Raw genomic sequence first — 7,537 nt, forward strand, 5'->3', positions numbered from 1 at the left:
AAGACTACTTCCAACATCAGTCTTCTCTTAATGTCCTGAGCACAGAGCAGTGATGGAGTAAGCAAATGCCTACACAATGGCTGATTCAAGAAATGGATTATGGTTGCTTTTTTTTTTTTTCCTTTTCTTTTTTATTTATAGAGCTGTGTTCATGTGCCTTGCTGTAGTTCTTTGTTTTTCCTTTAACATCAGTGAATTCAAACACCCTGGGGAGAAATCAGGGAAATGCCGGGGAACATTCTTTAGTCAGTAACTTTACTCCCTTACTTAATACATGTAGATTTAAATTTGGAGCATAAAAACAATGGCATTTTTGTGGCTGGATTTTTTTTAATGGAAGGCTTAAGCATGCATTGCATTCAAAATTTTGTGTCATTTTTTGTCCTCTGCATTTGAAAGCATTGTTTTGAATTTGCATGGGAGGCATCAGAAGAAGGCAAGAGGGCAAACCTTTGTACAAGGTTTATTTGGGTATTTTTGTCAATGCTCAAGCAGCCCTCTCTGAGACATTTCAGTTACTCGGTGGTACCTCTTCTGAGTGACCGGTCCCCGACCACCACTTTGGTTTTTTTCGGCCATTCTCTAACAGGATCCCTATCATGATGCCTTGCTAGCTGTCAAGGTGCTGGTCCCATTGCCTTCAAGACTTCTCTGGACATCTTAGGGGTAGTGATAACTGCAGTTACATGGGACCATTTTCTTCCAGACAAAGTGTAACCATCTTGGCAAAGAACTCTGAAAAGTAGCTTTTAAATAACCAGAGAGGAGAACTTGTATTTTCTTACCAAGCTTGGACCAGATGCTTGGGCATCTTTTATAGGTATGACTAAGCCTTTATGACCTTCTCCCCAAATTTATACTAGCTTGCTGATGAATCCTGTTTTCCATTTCTCCTTTCATTTCTCTTTTGACCAAGTTTGCAGAATTCAGCATCCGTTCCCCTACCAACGCCCCTATGCTTCCTGTCTCATTCCCTTGGTGAATCTGCGTATTACCCTTTGCAAGACTATCCCCCCTCCAACCAGCTAGGAGGTGAGCCTTCATCAGCTACTTCTTGAAGAACTCTGCAACATTTTTTGGCTGCTCCTATTATGTTACCTTTAACCCCAGCTTTTGGTCTAAAAGCCACCACAGATGGGGAGATAAAAACAACAAATTGAGATAACAAGTTAGGTGTTTCTAAGTCCTCAATGAGTTGATCACCTCACTTATCAGAATAAGAGGACCTACCTGTGAAACCATCTTCTGTCGATTGCACTGTACGTTCATTTAAAGAAATAGCAGTAGTTTCCTATTCGGACTTTCCCCTGTGCAACTTGATGGCATCTTGAGGACTCTGGATCCATACTCTGTACAGAATATCCTCTTCACGCTGTGTCCTGTTTTCTATAGTGTTCATTGCTGACATACATACAGTGTTGTTAAGCAGGAACACATTTCTTCCTACAATGTCTTGTATATGTTTTGCTGGGAGGACTGACTTTTACATGCTTGCTTAGTGTTAGTCAAAAAAACCCCAAATGTATATTTTATATGGTTGAGTTTGAGTCCTACATTTAATGTTCTAGAGATGAGACAAAGAATATGAAATCCTTGAAGAGAAACACATCCATCATTGAATTAAGTAGCACAGTCTATATTGGACTGAAGGTAAGGCTATCCATGGAGTAAACATTGCATTAAGTTCAGGTTTCTCCTACCATTGTACCAGACTAGACTTTCTTTCTGATGGTGAGTGGAAATAAATTCAGCTGTTTGTGGAAGAGGGCATGAAGATTTGGAACAGGGATTTGATGAATCCCCATGACTATGTTAAAAACAGTTTCATTGCAGGAAAGGATTAATTGTCTGCTCCCTACAAGTCAAGCTTGGTCAGTGGTGCATTTGAGCTTAACAAAACTCCAGTAATCGGTTTCCTGAACTTTTTTCCTATGATACAAGTCCTTTCTATAATGATACATATTAACTTTGAAAGAATCAATACAACCAGGTACTGAAGGACCACCACATAAAAGCAGAGACAGTAAGACCTCTCACTCCTGTCTCTTGATAGATGTATGTTGTGAGCAAGTGAAACATCTTGACCTGTGGGAATACCTACATCACTGTTGTAACACTCAAGATGGGATTTCAAGTGCTGCTACTTTGGGGGAAGCATCGCACAGCTCTTTTCCTTAAGGAAAGCCATCTGCAATGTGACAGTAGCTATGCCAGAAAACAGATAGCAAATGCAAAACTTAGAGAAGAATAGTCTGGACCCAGGACTAAGAGTACCACATCTTTTGGTTAAGGATTGATACAGGAGAAACCATCACAAGGCAGTTTCTGTCAACAATACTTCTGTTGCCTTTACCAAAGCACTTTCATTGATTTGGTAACTTCAGTTACGTACTGTCTTTTCCTGTGAAAGAAAACCTGTCAATATTACTGCCGCCATGCACAGACATGTGAAGTGCTATAAAGAAGGGTAGACAGGGACACAGCTCTTTAGTACAAGCAGGCTGACAAAACAACATGGTGTGTTCCTCCTACCTCTGCTGAATTAAGAGCAGAATATAAACCTGAGAATAAATTTTCCAGAAAGAAAGGTCAAGTGTAACATCCTGAGCAGCTGAAAGAAGCAATGGTTGATGCAGAGGAGGAGGGGGCACTGGTCAATATTTGGGCTTCACCCATTGCTATGTGAAAGAGAAATATAAGAAATGTAAGATCTTTGCTCTTTAACAATGCTGAGACAAATAAATTCACAAGTGTGGGGGAGCATGGGTCGAGTAAATACTGTATCATTCACTTGCAGCGTTTATCAGCACCTTTCACATTTGTTAAAGTTAAAAACCAGTGAGGGAAAGAGAGAGGCTGGGAGGAGGGGCGGGGGGGAAGCTTTCCTAGTAACTCAGTACTGTGAAGACTGAACACTGGAGATAAGGTAGTCACTGCTGTGCAGTGCTGGGATACCATGCACGCTCACCCTCCCAACGCCGTGAAGTTATGGCAGCCAGCTAACTGGGTCCCTCAGTCACAGCACGGCTAGGTCTGAGCTCCTCAACTTCTTACCACATCCCTTACCAGGCATGTTGTCTTGGATTGTTTTTGATCCCAGCTCTTCCTCTTCTCCCCCAAGCAGCGTGAGAACAATCCATTTTCCTTAAAGGCGTAGAGATGTAACTGTAAACTCGGGAATCTCATCTTTTCCTCTCTTTTGTGTTCACAAATTACAATGACAGGCAGTGTTTTTAGGCTCAGAGTTTTTTCTTCTTTGACTGAAAAAATACCTCAGGATAAAAGTGGAGGTGAAGTACCAAGTACGCGCCCTGGGATATGCATACAAGGGCAGCCTTGCAGGAGGGCCAGTGGTCTGGCATTGTATCCTGCTTGTGGGTGTTTGAGGTCCTGCTGATATGAGAAGAATGAATTGCCAGTCTCCTTTGCTAGACTTGTCCATCACATCTCTGCTCAATATACTACAATGCACTCCTATACAGTGCATACATACCTACACACACATATTTTAATTTCCTGCCAGCCCTGGCCAAAGAAAGCTTGTAGCAGCAGTGCACAAGCTCTTCATGTTGTAAGAAGCAGCTAGTGGGTTGCTTCAGCTATTCTGGGAGGTCTGCGGTGCTCACTTGGTAAATGGCAGAGTCAGATGGGCGGGTTTAGGAGCCTTTGCTTCTCCTGGAGTGACAGACCCTTGACTACCGCTCCCTAAAAGATATGTCCTTTGTACGCTTTTCACAGGAACTAAAGAGGCCCTGAGCCTGGGGTATTTTCACAGGGCTGTGGGTAGGCTTCATGTCTCCCTCTGACCACATGTTGAAAATGGCTCTTACACATTATCAGTTCCTGGGAGACTTGTTTGTCTCCCTCAGAGGCCCCACGGTGAGGAGATAAGTCAGTGAGAGGAGGAGAGGGCCCAGTTAGAAGGTGGGGGATCTTGAAGGAAGGACCTTGAGCTGTTTGAGAGCCCTAAGAGGACCTGAAGTTCCAGTTACTCTTTGTAACAGCGGTAGTGATAAGCCAGATCCCAACACCATCTAAGAAAACCACAGCCTCTGCAGATGTGCCCTTCCCCTTCTGGTGTGCGTAGGCATGGAGCAGGTAGTACCAGCAGGCAGAAAGGAGAACCACTTGCTTTGGAAGAGGAAGCAATCTGAAAACAATATAGACTATGAAGAAATGGCATGCAAATGGCATGAGTGGGCAGTGAGAAGTTACTCACTGCATCCTTGTCACGTTACCCGCCTTCCCAAATAGATTTTGTCCCCCGCCCCAGCCTACAGATGGATGCTCAGGGGCACAAGTCTTTCCAGTACTTTCCTGACCTACCTCTCTCTCACAATCTGACCCTCTTGTATCTTCAGGCTGGCTGTTTCTTTTCTGCAGAAGTTTTCCCAGATTAAGGCATACAGGGGAAACCAGAAAGGAGTAGAGAGGAAGATAAACAAATGTATGTCAAAGAACCCATGGCAGTCACTTCCACCATGGAACTGACACCTTCCTTTGCTTCCAGGGGAAAGTAAGGCTTGAACTCTCTGAGATCAGCAGCCTCCTGTACCACCCCTCTCTAAAATCTCTACATATACATATATACGTATATATTTATATATGGATTATATACAGATTTGCATGCTGACTCCTCTGAGCTCCTTTCCCTGCATAGCTTTTCACTTGCTTAGCGGCTGCCTGACAGCCACTGTAAAGCAGCCCACCATGAGACTAACAGGAGAAGGGAATTAAACAATGCTGCTGCTTCAGGGGAGAAAGGTTACTTTCGGACAAATTCCTGCTGAAGCGGCAGGATGGCTATTTGCATGTGACTGCTGCTTGTGCAGGGGTGAACGCAAGGTTTGTAGCCGAGGCAAGATCCTAGGCTGTTTTGAGCACTTGGCTTTAGAATTAACATGTCCAAAAGGATTGCTTTGGCTATGGACAGACAGTCTGAAGAACAATCTTAGACGGAGCTTAAAGACTGTTTTATTGTTTGTTTGTTTGTTTTTCCCAAGACGCTGCAGGTGAGCATAAGTTTGAACTGGCACATTATTTCCTTTTAATTTTTTCCCCCACTTTGTTATGTAGGCACTTGTGGGCCCACACCTTCCTACAGCTTGCCTATCCAACAATCATTAATGACTTTTATTCTCATTAGAGTCTATTTAAGAAATGCAGAACAGAGATAGTGGGGTAGATTAAATGACTCACCTACAGAGACCACGGATGGTTCAGCAATTGAAAGCAGGTCTCCGAGTGCTCATAAAAATTATTTCATCAGCCTCTTTCCTGCCAGGCACTTTGAACGTTATTAAAAGTAGAAAAGAATTTTCCAGACACCTCAGATCCAAGTGTGTCAAAATCGGGATCACTGTAAAAAGGTACGATGGCAAAAAACCAGTTCAAGATCACTTTCAAGAGCAAGATGAATCCGAGGAGAGAAAAGGGAACAAACCAACATCCTTGTTTGACCAAGTATTCTTTCCCATTTCTGATCCCTGGTCACTCCATCATTTCAGGGAGCCATAAACACGGCATCCGTCAGGTCTGAAAAGCCTGCGGAGCACAGCAGAGCATTTCTATAGTGTCTTCAGGTAATTTCTACATTAAACTTTAAGCTTAATCCTGGGGTGAGCACTTTGGCATTCTCACTGTGGGTCTTCTTCCCCTTTCTTCCCACACCTTTCCCCACTGTTGCAGGCCAATAACCCTGTAGTGAGACCTTGGACCTCACAACCAGGTGGCCACAGGCATCCTTAGGGACAGGATGGATCCCATTTTCCCCAGACTGCCAGAGAAGCCTTTCAAGGGAGAGAAAGGGCTCTGCAGGTGCTTTATGCATGCCTTTTCATAGACTGGCATTCCCAGCCATGATGCTGCTATGTGAGGTGCTCTTCTTGTCTGGAAAACCTTTCACGGCATTCTCAAGAAAGGAGGATTTATTATTCTGATCCTACTTGATGTCTAATACACAAAATCCATGGTATGTGGCCAACGAACCTAGCAGGTTCTCCCAAGCAGCAGCCTGGGATGTACTTTGGCATGCTGAGGAGACTTGTGGGAACTTTCCCTCCTCACATCTCCAGTCTAGATGGTGACAGCAATATATCTATGATACACCCCAAATCACAAGACAAAATAAAGGATGTATTCCACAGAACATGTAGTTTAAAGGTAGGACACCTTAACACAAGAATTTTAGATGCAAAAGACTACGTGGTTCAGAAATGATCAGACATGTTAATGGAAGAAAAGTCCATCTAGGGCTGTCATGCACAGCGATACTGCGTGTAGTACTGGAAATCCCTGAGCGTCACATGACTGGAGTCTGGGAAAGCATCTTCGAGTAACATGGCTACATTTCCTTTGTTCTGCAGGTATTTGCTCTTAGCCACTGTCAGAGAAGGATTCCCAGCTGGATAAACTGTAACCTGGTCTAGCTGTTCTCATATATTCTAGATGATAGTCCTATTTACTGGTTATTCACCTTCCAAATTAGAGACATTCTACTACACTTAAACAAGGTTTATTTAAATGTCTTGATTCTTAGAGTTGCCTTAAAGAGTTGATTAAAAACAATTATAAATGTGTAAGGTTGTGTCTGCTCATTGGACTTTGAAAGGGTCGGTGGGTCCTTTTCTTTTTTTTCTTTTCCCTGTCTGTGGAAAACCCTAAAATGTGAAACTACCCAGATGGTAGATACACAAATAGTATCTTTGATTTTCTGTTCTAACAAGCTTAATACTTTTTGCCTTAACAGAAGTTCAGAATACTCCGTAGTGACAGTGAGGATTTCAGTTTATAAAGTGGAGGCCTCTGGATAAACTGAGAAGTCTAGCACAGAAGTAAAATTTTTGTATCTAACTGTACACCAGTTCTATGTAGGTGCACAGTGTGTTAAATGATACCAACTATTGCTAAAGTGTTTATACTGAAGCCCAAGGTACACAGTCCTTGAATGTTCATTTGTTGATATGTTGAATGGGTTAGACTTTAAACTAAGGCTTTGCTGGTTTTCTCTGTTTTTGTCCTACACTGTAGCTCAGTGTACCTAGACCCCCTGTGAGACCCACTCTGTCTCGCAGTGTAGACACAGCTCGAGTGTCTCACTGGGTAAATGAGCATTAAAAGGCTCTCAGATCCCAGGACAGTGAGGTGACAGACAGAGGCTAATTGACAGTTTAGGAATGCCTTCACATTCGGTGGGTTTTGGTTTAATGGTTTCTCAGTTCATGAGAAAACATTTCTCATTTGTTCCACGCTGAGGGAAGATTGCTCCTAAGGCAAAGATAACTTATTTCTGGAAGCCTGAAATCATTATGTTCCAAAAGCTGTACATATAGACTTCTCCCCAGTGCCAAGTAACAGATGCTATAATAGGAAAGACGTCCTCTTCCCCTCTAGTCCCAGCAGGCAGAGGTACCAGGCCCTGTGGAGGTGTAGGAAAAGTAAGGGATAATATTTAGGTACAGTAGCCCAGTAGCAGGCCACATGATAACCTGGGATTCACAAGTCAGCATTTTTCCTATTTCCCTTTGTTTCCACAGAT

This window comes from Chroicocephalus ridibundus, chromosome Z (genome assembly GCF_963924245.1).
Source record: "Chroicocephalus ridibundus chromosome Z, bChrRid1.1, whole genome shotgun sequence".
NCBI classification, from domain to species: Eukaryota; Metazoa; Chordata; class Aves; order Charadriiformes; family Laridae; genus Chroicocephalus; species Chroicocephalus ridibundus.